The sequence below is a fragment of the Podarcis liolepis genome (genome assembly GCF_965112155.1).
Source record: "Podarcis liolepis genome assembly, chromosome: 5".
Taxonomy (NCBI): Eukaryota; Metazoa; Chordata; class Lepidosauria; order Squamata; family Lacertidae; genus Podarcis; species Podarcis liolepis.
In genome coordinates, this window is record NC_139556.1 from 32663007 (window position 1) to 32676100 (window position 13094).

Genomic DNA, 13094 nt, shown 5'->3' on the forward strand with positions numbered 1-13094 from the left:
GGGCTTGACATTCTTACGAGATGTATGTTTTGCTTAAAATCCTAGGTGTGCAGAAGTCCGTGCCCCAAAATGACTTCAGCAAGGCCCAGAATTCACTCATCCCAAGAGACTCCATCTGACAAGGTTTGCTCTGCATGGCAGAGGGTGAGTCACAGACTACGGTTCTTTTGTGCCATTTTCCTGCCTGTGCAGGGGGTATTCCTTAGGTATTGTATACATTTAAGATGGCTGGCTACCAGCGATTTTTCTCATTTGGAGCAACAAGTAGCTGTAGGAGCAGAAATGTTTGAGGTGATGCCTATGGCCAGTTAGTGCCAGGGACAAGGCAGATCATTAAACTTAAGCTGCTTTCTCCTCCTCCTCCTCCTCCTTTGTATATGTCTCAAGGAGATGTACAAAATATACCGTATTTTTTGCTCTATAAGACTCACTTTTCCCCCTCCCAAAAAGTAAGGGGAAATGTGTGTGCGTCTTATGGAGCGAATGCAGGCTGCGCAGCTATCCCAGAAGCCAGAACAGCAAGAGGGATTGCTGCTTTCGCTGCTTAGCGATCCCTCTTGCTGTTCTGGCTTCTGAGATTCAGAATATTTTTTTTCTTGTTTTCCTCCTCCAAAAACTAGGTGCGTCTTGTGGTCTGGTGCGTCTTATAGAGCGAAAAATACGGTAATAAAAGAAAAAACAGTACAGAAAATGAATGATTTTTAAATTAAAAAAATATATACAAACCAGACACTCGGGGCAGAGACCTATGTGTTCAGTAGGAACAAAAACTTATTCAATTGTTTCCAGGAAGTGCAGGCAGTGGGTGCCTGTTGTATCTCAATTTTTTCAGCCAGCCACAGCTTGCTGCAAAAGAGGGAACTCCACAGAAATTCAAAATGGCGTACCTGTATCTGTGTGGTGTTTTGGCGCTTAAGCTGACCTCACAAGCAATTAGACTTCCTAATAAAGCATAATATTTTCAGCAAGAAAACAGCCTTCCACTGAGTCAGACCTTCTGATCTATCTAGCTCAGTATTGTCTACACTGACTGGCAGTCACTTTCTGGGATTTTATACTGGAGGGAGATGCCAGGGATTGAAGGCAGATGCTATACTGCTGAACTATGGCTCTTCTTATAACTTGTTTTAATTCCCCCCCCCCCCTTTTTAAGGCATGTTGCCTTGAAATACATCTTTATTAATATAAGGGACACCAGCAAGTAATGATCGAATCCTTAAATCACTGATTGTGCCAAATGAAGTTGCTGAAGTTTGTAATTCCTCAATGCAGTATGGAAATTTGTTCAGCTTGTCATGCTCAGCAGTGTTACAAATTGACTTCCATTTGGAATCATTTTCTGGCTCAGAATGTTGATGCAGTTCTGCATATGCACACAGTTCTGTTTGCAGCGACAGCCTAAACAGTATGGGAGCTCTGACCTAACGTAAAAGTTAGGTTTCCTGAAATTTTGCAGCCCTGAGCTGGATTGGAGGACCGTATTACTAATTTCTGTAAACAAGGAGATGAGGTCATTATAAGTATTTTTGTGTGTTGTGTACTTAAATGTCTTGTTTAGTTTGACCTTTACTTTTCTGACAACACCTGTATACTTTCATGTTCTGCATGAAGTCGTTTCTGGCACTCGATACTTTGTGAAACCTAAGCAAGGTAGGAGGAACCTTGCTAGAGTGTGATTTTTCATTTTTAGCACTTTCCATTGCTTCATTGTGCATGTTTCTCATGCTTAATATTCTCAGTCTTTCCTCAACTAAATTCTTAGTTGTTTCCTGCCTTTTCTTGCTAGGTTTCCCTGATTTGGACTAATTTACAAATGCATGCGTATCTTTTGAAATCTCACCACTTACAACTCAGTGTTATGGATGTCTACAGCTTATTCCTATGCACATTTGCTCAGAATTTGTAAGCCCATTGAGATGCGTGGGGCTTCAGGGAAAGTGTCTAGAGGACTACAGCCTCCATGACTCTTCCTTTGATGATTTCAACTGAATGTAGAAGCTACCTCCATTAGAAAGCTCTATGTTTAAGGTAGTCTTCACTGTTAAGATAGCTTTGCCTGTAGTGTGTGATATGTGGTGGCACTCACTGAATGATGAATATGAATGTGTGAACTTGCTCTTAGCTAAAAGGAGATCTTAGAATCAATGATCTGTGGGCAAAGTTGCTGCCATAAAGAAAAGCAAATGTAATGTAAGTATAGTCTAAAATTATAAAAAGTATTATAGTTTCCTTAAATAAATCTGTGCCAGTTTACCCTGCAATTATGAGGCACAAGGAATAGCATGTGGCTAGCAAGGGTGGGGTGGTGGGGTGGGAATCTTGGTTTCTCTCAGTTTCTCAGTTTCCCAGTCTTAAATTCAGTTCTCCACATTTCCACATCAGTTTGTGATTTATTTTTTTAAGTCCTCATGAAAATTAATCAGCATTTCAGTGCAAATTATTTCTAATATACACAGTTTTCTGTGGAATTTTGGATAAGACATGCATGTTTGCAAACCATTTCCCCAAATACAAATCTTATTTTATACCATAATAAGATACACAATTATTTTTGCGAATGTTTTCATTTATTTACACACTTTCCCCTAGTATATACTTTTGGGTACACATTTACTTGCCTGTAGAATTACATTGCAAAATTTGGAGAAGTGCAGATTTCAAGGCGTGGCTGTGTTTCAGTTTGTTCATTGTGTGAATTAGATAGGCTCATTTAAAAATGTGAACTAAGTCAAATTTCTCCACCACCTCTGCTTGTGGCACACCATGCTCATAACTAAAAAGAATTACTTTTAGAGTGTCTAAAAATTAGAGCCGCCCAACCTCAGGGGAGCCTGGCCCCTTGAGCTTCTGCATAAGTCATTGGACTGGCATGCTTCCTTAGAGAGCAGGTGATTCTGCTGCAACACGAATGACTGAACGATCCAATCACACTCAAAGCACAGATGCAGGAAAATGTCTCACCCCCAGCAGAGGTCAACTGATGGCAAGGCCAAAGCAGCAAATCATACAATGATGCAGTGGTAAGACCTCTGTCGATGACCTCAGTGGGCTCAAAGAAGCCTTTAATTTGCTTGTTTCATGTGATGTAGAGGGAGGTGAGGGGCGGATAAGGCTCCTCATCAGCCTGAGAAAGTAGCCCATCTAAGACAAGGAAAACACTGACCCTAAACCTCTGCTGTCTTGCATGGTATCTTCCGGAGAAGAAAAGGCTAAAGAGTAAGCCCTACACAAATCCAGAGTGGAGTCCCTCCGATGGTTAGATGGTGCCTTGTACTCTGCCTTTCAGGAGCTGCTGGAGCCAAGCTGGTGCCAAATGTATTTGTCTGCTTTCCTTTGGAGCACCTCAGTGAGGCCGAGAGGAAAATATTTTTTACTGGAGAACCTGGGACTTCCATACACACTGCCTAGGCCTGTGCCCTGAGGGGGGAACTTTGGTGCTGATAACAGGGCAGTTTGACTTCGTCCCTGGAGACACACTCCATTGTCTTTTGAGTCAGACAAATGCCAACAACTGGCACTTTTCTCCTGGCATGCAGCTTGGAATGAGTGAAACGAAGCCCTGACTTTTCAGTGTGTCTTGCCCCACCCTTTTTGTGCAAGGGGTCATTGAGTAGACTGAGAGTGGATAGGCAGAGGAAAGTCAGGGATATATGCCCCATGTCTACTTCCCTTTATTTAATTCTGTATTGCTCACTTCTTCAATTGGATACAGATGTCAAGAAATATTTCTGAAGTGAAAACATATGCTGCTGGAGTGGGGTGGGGGCACATTTGCTAGTTAATTACTGTCAGCTCTGGAAATCTGGAGGCTGTTGGGGTGACTCCTGCATGAAGAACAGTCACACATGCATGTGTGAGTGTGTGCTCATGCAGGCACATGCATTCATATGTACACCTGGAATATACCACATTCAGCCAGCCACCTGGTAGTTTTGGCTGTAAACTCTCCTGTTATGATGTAATAATACACCAGAATAGGTGGCTTTGAGGCAATTTACTGGTCTACCCAAACTTGTATTACGTTCTTCTCAAAAGTTGCAGCTTAGTGTGGCAGAGGGAATATTTTTTTAAAACTTTGCAGATAAAGGCACATGAAGATGACAGAAAAAAGGCTTCAAACTCATGACCCTGGCTTGGTGGGTGATGATGGTGGAGAGAAGTGTAACACTGTGATTAATCCACTGATCTAAACTTTGGTCTGTAGAGCAAGCCTTCCAGTTTGCACATTTAATAAAATATGATGATGATGATAATAATAATAATAATAATACGTCAGGATACACAAATAGAAGACATTGGCATTTAGTGTTACATTGATTGGGCTCCCCCTCATCAGGGAACATTTGTCAGGAACTTCTGTTCTGAGCTTGGTGTGCTACCACCAACACCCTACCAAAAGTAAATCACCCAGGCAATCACTTCAGCACAGGAACCTAGCCAGACTTATATTTTAACACTTGCTGGATCTAGGGATTAGAAGGGTCTCACATATAGCCTACTTTTCCCCCTTCAAACTCATAGCAGTATAGGGAGAGTATGCTGTGTGTCTGAGGAATATAGGGGAAGGATTTCTACAAAGAGGTATGGAGTTCTCCATCACAACCTTTTCTCTCATCTATGAACTTTCTGGAGATAATAAATCAGAGAGTATCCTCAGGAGTTCAGAATCTTTAGAAGAGTCTTTTCCATTGCACATTTGTTTCACAAAACTGTGGCTGGCCTTTGCGCCTGGTCAGCCCACACACTTGTGCACATTAGCTTCTGTGTATATTCAGGTGTCAGGTGCAGAAGATAGCTACTGTGCAACCTTGCAGACAGCTGCTATTTACTGTAGCACAAGGTTTTGGTTTGGGAAAAGATTGGAGCAATTGGGTGGGCAGGGAAAAAGTTTTTAACCTTACGTTAAAACTGGTTTGGTTTAAAAAGAAAGACAAAAAAAGTATCCAGAGGGGTAGCCATGTTAATCTCTTGCAGCAAAAACAACAAAGAGTTTGGGGGCACTTTAAATACTAACACATTTAGTATGGCATAAGCTTTTATGGGCTACAGTGCACTTCAATAGATGCATGAAATGTTATTTTGAATTGCAGGTACATACATAGTCATGGGATGGGTTGGGGAGGACAGTATACAGAGGTCAAAAGGGACTGAAATGCAGAAAAGTACAGTCACTGATATTTACTTTATTAACAACGACAATTCTCTCTCTCTCTCTCTCTCTCTCTCTCTCTCTCTCACACGCACACACACACACACACACACACACACACACACACTGATAACAAAGGCATTCTAGCATTGGAAAGCCTTTTTCATAATACAATACAATATAAGAAACTAATCTACCGTAATTAAAAAACAAACAAACAGAAAAAGAAAACAAAATGCAGAGTCCTTTCTCTAAGGTAGCATCTCCTTGCATCTCCTTCCCAAAGCTCAGGCAGGGTCAGAGTGTTCCCATCTCCTTTCCAAAGCTGGGCAAGCACTAACTAGGCTTTTGGAAGGAGGCAGGAGGACTCTAGGACCTTGTCAGAGCTTTGTGCCTACTTGCTCAGCATCTTGCTTACCCAGCTTTGGGAAGGCAGCATAAGGGCTGGGGTGGGTGTGTCAACTGTTGCCAAGGGCCGACAAAAATGGTCTTGAGGGCCACATGCAGCCCTTGGACCGGATGTTGGACCACCCTGCTCTAGAAGCAAGAAAATGTGTGTATTTTTCTCAAGAGCCTCTGTTGTCTGGAATAGATTACTCTCACGTTTTACTTAGGCTAAGAATGTTTTGTTATCTTGTTAGCTGCCCTGAGGGCTCTGGACTTCCCTGTTGGTGGTGAGTGAACATGTTAAAGCAAGCAAGCGAGCGAGCGAACAAACAAACAAACAAACAAACAAACAAACAAACAGGCTAAGAATGACCACAAACACCACACACAAAATAAAAAATATGTTACAGCCATTTACATGACTTCTCTTTAATTTCAGTGACCTTTCTCAGATGCTAATATACATTCCCCACACCATGCTTGGTTTTTGGCAGGATGGTAGACAAGCACATTCTTTTTGAGAGACCTTGTCTCAGTCTGATCTTTACCACTGAATTGGAGCAAACGTCAGTCCCAGGCTTTCCATGAATTGATGTTTGTTCTAATTCTGTTAAAGAGAGGGTTTTCCTGGGGAAAGGAAGGGACGGCTGGGAAACTGTTTCTGGGCACAGGATAAGGAGAAGTGTGGACGAGCCCATGCTGTACTCACCCACACAGTTCCTGTTTCCTTTTTACTTCTTCTTTTCTAGTCTTGCCAGCAAAATGACCCTTCACAGTTTAGGCACCACCCAGTTAGCTCAAAGGGGCTTTTAAGACGCTTCAGTTATAGCAGGGTTCCTCTCTTTTACATTGTGTTCCCCAACTGGGACTATAAATTCCTTTCTTTCTAGGTTACACAAATGTCTTTACACCAAAAGGGATTATAATCTACTGTATTCTGTTCCACTGGAAACAGATAGGAGATGGGATTGCGTGCCTCCTAAATGGAGGAAGACAGTTCCATCAGCCAGGAAGTTTGTTTCTAAGATGTTCATAAAGTATAGAGAGACATCTCTGACAATGCTCTCCAAACCTACAGACGTTTCCTACTGTATTGCTTAAGGCCTGGTTTCACAGCACACACAGGTGGCATGGATCCAAACCGAGGTTTTACTAAACATTTCTTCCCACAGCTAATTTTGCTCCAGCATATGTTATTAAACAAAAAAACACACAAGCTCACTTATCCTGAAATATGTGGAAACACATGTAAAACGGCATTGAAAGTGTTTGATATAGGATGTTGAGTTGTAATGTTAACCATGAGGGAACCTTTCGCATCAACGTCTGGAATGTCATTCCCAAGAGGCTGTCAACCTCATAGGCCTAGAAACTCAATTTGCTCAAAATTACAGGTGAAGAAGTAGAAATGCTGAGATTGTGTTTCTCGACATCTCTACTGGGCTTCCACAAAACAGTTTCCTAAAACACTTTTAGCTTTAGCCATGTGCAGTTAATTGTAATTCTGTAAACCACGGCACTCCACAAAACAACTAGCCATAAAGCAGTGTGACGGTGAATGTTAGTGTGAGTTTCACAGACAACGTAGCATGAACAACATTCAACAACCAGATTGAATGCAGTATTTGCGCATGATGGCTCTCATTCAGTAACTCATATTGCATTGGCACTGCCTGAATGAAAAGCACTATTTATTTTTATGCATGCAACTGGGAATGATTTGAGGTCTTTATGTTTGGCAGGCGGTGGCTGAAAAGTTTGAGAATCTCAAACGTGTTCTGAACCACAGCTGTGATGAGGAAGCTATAGACCCAAGGCTTGTCTGCTGCTTCTCATGAGGTTTTCCAAGCCTTTCTTTTGGTTCAGATAATGGAACTCTTCCAACCACGTTTCCTTGAACATTAATAACAGCTAAAAGAAGCTGTAGGCATTCCATCTGCCTGTGCAAGATAGATTCTATAGGCCAGACAGGAGTTTTGTTCCCAAGCAATCCCAAAATCAGCTCTGCAAAGTCTGGGGTTGCTTAAAAAAGGTTGCCTTTGTTCATTGACCAGCTCCGTAAATATATCAAAGAGCATAAATCCATCTGCAAGAGTCTGGTAAGAATCTGTAGTTGATGGTTACTTTTGGATTCCTACTCCAGCAGGTTCAGGTTTTGGCTCTCTCATGTTTTACCTACGCAAGATCAAAAAGTGAAAATGTAAAATTTCTGTCATTCACCCTGGGCACATCTCTTTTAGTCAGCCATTTCTTTGATAACAATCACAACGGCAATAAGATATTCTTTTAAAAACAAACAGCAGTATTGATACATTCACCCAAAATACAGCCATTTATTTAATAACAGTTCTAACAACAATAAAATAATTTAAAAAAAACTGAAACACCAGCAATGTTGACACATTCTGCAAGAATAATTGTCAAACACCTAGGATTCATTTGGACACTTCATATATGTATGCTGTCCTGGTTCAAGGCTAGGAATAAAACAATATACCTTGTTGTGACTTATGGACTCCCAGCCTCAGCAGTTCAGTAACAGCAAATAAAATGCATGTACAGTGGTACCTTGGGTTAAGTACTTAATTTATTCCGGAGGTCAGTTCTTAACCTGAAACTGTTCTTAACCTGAAGCACCACTTTAGCTAATGGGGCCTCCTGCTGCCGCTGCGCGATTTCTGTTCTCATCCTGAAGGTACTATTTCTGGGTTAGGGGAGTCTGTAACCTGAAGCGTATGTAACCCGAGGTACCACTGTAAAAGCATTAAAGGAGGGCAGGATGTGGTCTGTGGGGAGAGAAGTGGTTCTGGGGAGAGTGTTGAGTTCCAAACAGAAAGGCCTGGGCCCTGGGCCTGAGGTTCCTCCCCCTGAGTAGCTCTTATAAGTGTGGAGTAAGGTTTAAACTATCCATATTTGGGGGGGGGGAGGCTAAACATGTGGTTTTGCCCCACAGAACTGGCACCACTCCTCCCAGTGGAGGGTTGATTCTGTGGTTGGGATCTATCCTGCCCTAGTAGTTGGGTCTTTTAAAATATTCCTCCTGCAATGCAGGAGCCACTAGCAGAAAAATGGCTCAGTCACAACTCAAGTGCTCCTCTTTTTCATAGCAGCATATTATTTACCTACTTATTTGAAAAAAAAAGCGTACTGCTTAATATAATACAAAATATTTAGGCGGTTTACATAAAATGCAACTGAAATTCAACAACGTTCCATAATGAAACTAGATAAAAATAAGATAAAAACCAAACATATCAGTGTACCACAGAATAAAACTCAGCAATGTACAAAATTAAACATTAAAGAGTCAGGCCTGAGTCAAGTTTTTGACAGGAATCTAAAGGTCATTAGTGTATTCTTAATGGATGGTCCCTCCAGAGGGTCAGTACTGTCACTGAGAAAGCCTGCTTCCCTATTATTATCTGCTGGTCATGGAACGACCAAGCAGGGTTTCCTTGAAAGGTTTTAAACATCAGCAGAAGAGGCAAGATGGTAGGTAATCTTAGTCCAAAATTGTTTATAGGGCTTAAAACAACCAAACCTTAAATTTGTATATTTAGCTAAAACTAATAAGGCAGTGGTATTGGTAAAGCTGAAGGCCAGGATACCATTAACACTCCCCAGGTAGCTTTTCTGTAGCAGACGGTCCTCTAGTCAGATCCAGCATTTTTAAACAATGCTTTTGCAATAGCCTACATTCCTCCTTCGCATGCTGAGAAAATAGGTTACTACTACACTGATGTTTGCATTAATTGACTTACATTGTAGTGTGGATGAGCATGCAGACCTCTCCTTGCCAACAAAATTGGTAAGACTCAAAAGTATTTAACTTTAGCCAGATTATATCTATAGAGTAATGAAACTGTCATTAATCTTAATTGAGCCTTAACTGATATCATAGCTAGCAATTCTCTTTTGGGTTTCACAGGTATTTGGTAATTTGTAATCTAAAAAACCCCAAATGCATTTACTTCTTGGCAGTAGTCTTAGGAAATGCCTAGTCCCACCGTAAAATGTACATTAACAATTAGTTTGGGTGGTACTGATTATCTTTGTGCAAGTACATTACATTTTTAAAAAGGTATATTGATATATGGGTTCCCACACTATCTGGCTCCAACATTTCTCCAAAATCATGGTTCCATTTATTATCTACATGATTTTAAAAGTTTACATTCTGAGTGGCACCCAAAGGCCCTGTGGTAGTAGTGACTGAGAACTTTTGGGGGACATCTATTCAGGGCCAGGGATATTTCAGAATTGTGGGGGAAGGTTTAATCCAAAGCACAATCACAAAAGCATAAGGCGGAGAACAGACTCTTGGGAAGTTAACCACTGAGCCTCAGTGCCCTCCCTGCTTTATGCCGATTGGCTGCTGCATATTGCGCCCCCCCCTCTCTACCAACCCCTGGAAAACTAAAAATTTCTGTAACCAAAAGTGCATGGGCTGCACATTACAGATTCACCAGAGGATTTATTCACGGAAAAGCACACCAAAAAGTATCCAATAGTATAGAGATCCAGTAATTTTTTTATATCAAAAAGATCCTTCCTGTATACAGAAGAATTTGAAGACTCTCAACAGGTTTCAAGGCCCAAGGAATTTCATCCATATGATCCCATGGAGATGTGTGCTGCTATTCCTGTACATCTTGAAAGGAACCTGCTATCAGATCCTTTGCTATTTTCTCTCCATATGGCCCTGCTGAAAGGCATGATATTTCATTCCACTCCAGCCCATGCACTCCAAATATTTCAAGACACTTGTGCTAACATACAGACTCACAATTATGCTTAGATAAAAGCAAAAGGAAGGAAGGAAGGAAGGAATCAATCGATGTGTGCAAGCAATCCTTAGCATAGAAAGGGGTTCCCAATCCCTTGTCACATTTAAATCACAGTATTATAATGGACCAAGTGAAATTATGGTAAAAAATTGTTTGACAGTGTCACTAACTTATCACAGCAATGGGTGCCATTTTCCCATATATGCCATATTTGAACTCCATCTTTCATTCAATAACAGAGGTTGTTTTGACTTAATCTCACAGTAGCCCTGTAAATTCATTTAAGCTGAGGCTCTGTAGAGAAGTTAACATCCTGGGTTTCCCACACCCAAACTAGTGATGGATTTTTGTATGAGAGTTTCTATTGTAGTTGGAGTGGGGAGAACCACACATTTTCCTTGTTCTAGAAAACGGTTTAAATTATTTTTTACATTATGTCATGGTAGGTTTAGAGGACACATCAGTCAGGAAGGTAAACAATAACTTTATTGTCTTTCCCCAACAAGAACACAATAGTCACATAGCCCCATACTTAGTCATATCTATGGAAGTGAAAAGACTATCTAGTGCTGCAATCCTAACCCCATTTACCTGGGAGTAAACCCTACTAAATTTAGTAGGACTTATTTTTGAGAAGACAAATTCTGGATTATGCTGTAAAACAAACAAGGGTTTCTCTCTTATATGTTGTAGAAGATCAATTTTAAGAAGCAATAGCTTAGTCAGCAATCAAAGATCACACTGTCCCCCTGGCAAATGCAGGACAAGTTGTACACCTATAGGCATTTGCTGCTGAAATCAATGCAGTGTGGCCTGATCTCTTTCAGCATATTGGGCAGGGGTGAAACAAAGGTTGACCTGGGCTGGAACATATTCAAGAAGGATGAAAATGAGGTAGCTGATGGGAGTGAGGGATCAGTGTAACAAAAAATGAGAACAGACGTATACACATATTCATTTTCTACAATCCAAACCCTTATCCTGTTACAGAGTGTTGTGGCGTATCTTCACTGCATGAGCCCAAACAATTTAGGATCACATTGTGAATGGGCTAGCATCATAACACCATGAAGTGAATCAGATTTGGCTACATTACAATTTCACTACTTATTTATGAGTGGCAAAATGGAGGGTGGAGTGAAGGAAGAGAGTGTTCCTGAATATTCTCATGTAGAATTTTCACTCAGTTGACACAGAATTAAACTGTACTATTAGTTCATACTGATGGTTGAAGAAAGCAATGAGCAATGAGAGGAAGACTGGAAGGAGCTGTGGCCAAGTCCATTACTTGTAATAACTGGACCCACAGTTGCACAGGAGCCTGAAAAACAAAATTATATGAAAATCAGTTTTTTAAAATCCAGCATATACAGATGCAAGCATCTGTGTGCACAAGTAATGCAGATTCAGAGATGCACCTTTGCTTTTACTGTGTGCACGTTTTGTGAGATGCATCTCATGCTGCTTTTGCTGGATATGTATTATGGTGCAGATAGAAAGGCACATCCCAGTTCAGGGCCACTAGTTGTAGTACAAAGTTCCTTGTGCATGTCTAGAGTTGGATTGGACCCCTTAACTTGAAGAAGAGCCATTCTTGTATTCCTCCGTGCATTTGCCTTCTTAGTGCCTTCATTTTTCCAACTTCTTTTTAAAGGTATGCTAACACTTCCCCCTTCTAATTTTGCCCATTTTCTTTGGTCACGCCGTAATTATCACCAAACACAAAAAAGCTGCTGAATGTTTTAAAACTCTTTTTTTAAGCACTTCAACATTCATTAACTCATTCTTTCATTTTCTGGTTGGACAGTTTGCACTGCTGGTAACCTCTTGCACTTCTGATCAAGCTTGGTTGAATTTTTTGTTCTACTTTTCCATGCTTCTTGTTAGTTCTTAATTTTTTTCTCCTCATTGTTTCCTTCCTTCCTTCCTTCCTTCCTTCCTTCCTTCCTTCCTTCCTTCCTTCCTTCTGCTTCTTTTCTCTATGTACTATTCATGATTAGTCTGCTCTACCAATATTCATATCTTGATCGTGTTTAATTGGTGAGTGATTTTGGAAACAGTTTGGTATACATGCAAAATGCCACTAGCATATGATCTCAGTGACTGGCAACTGGGTAATCCCTATTGAGTTTTGGTAAGTCATTGTTTTGAAGGCTAGCCTACTCTACAAGGTTGTTGTGAGGAGAACATTGAATAACCCCGATCTTCCCTATCTTGAGTTGCTTGGAGGAAAGGCAGGCTATAAAAGTGGTGGTAATTATAACCAGTAATGGTAGTAAATAGTAGTATAAGTTCCAAAATAACATACTAGGGCAGGAACTACCCTAGAGTCAAATAAAAGGATCCACATATTGCCTTGATCTTTCTCTGAAATTCTAATTCATCACAGCAACTGTAAAAAATTAAAAATTGGAGGACATCTTGCATATGGTGGGTCTCCTTTTTCTTTCTTTCTAGTTGACTCTGATAAAATAGGTTAACCCCTGCCACTGAAAGATTTACATCACATTGCCGACATAAAGATGCAGAGAAGGCTGATACAATAAGAGCTGTGTGCTCACTATGAGACATCTAAGCAGCAGAAGCAGCTGCTACCTTATCCCCTGCTAGCAGCTGTAAGCTGGAACGACTTCAGTGGACGTCTCCATGCAGACGGCAAGAAATCTCTTACTGGAAGGCTCTGCTGCCCATCTCCAGCCTGACATTTCTAGAAGCAACTGACCCAACCACTTACAGGGAAGATCTGTGGCCAGAGCCTAGAGGGATGAAGA

The 13094-nt window shown here is 41.0% G+C and overlaps 1 protein-coding gene across 1 annotated transcript in view; it reads left to right on the top strand.

Annotated features, from left to right (window-relative positions):
* Window positions 1-41: 41 nt before the first annotated feature.
* COL13A1 (collagen type XIII alpha 1 chain) overlaps window positions 42-13094 on the top strand; it is a gene marked incomplete at its 5' end in the record, with an annotated part of 200991 nt that continues 187938 nt past the window's right edge. Inside the window, one exon of the mRNA XM_083503100.1 lies at window positions 42-144. The remainder of the gene's footprint in view (window positions 145-13094) is intronic.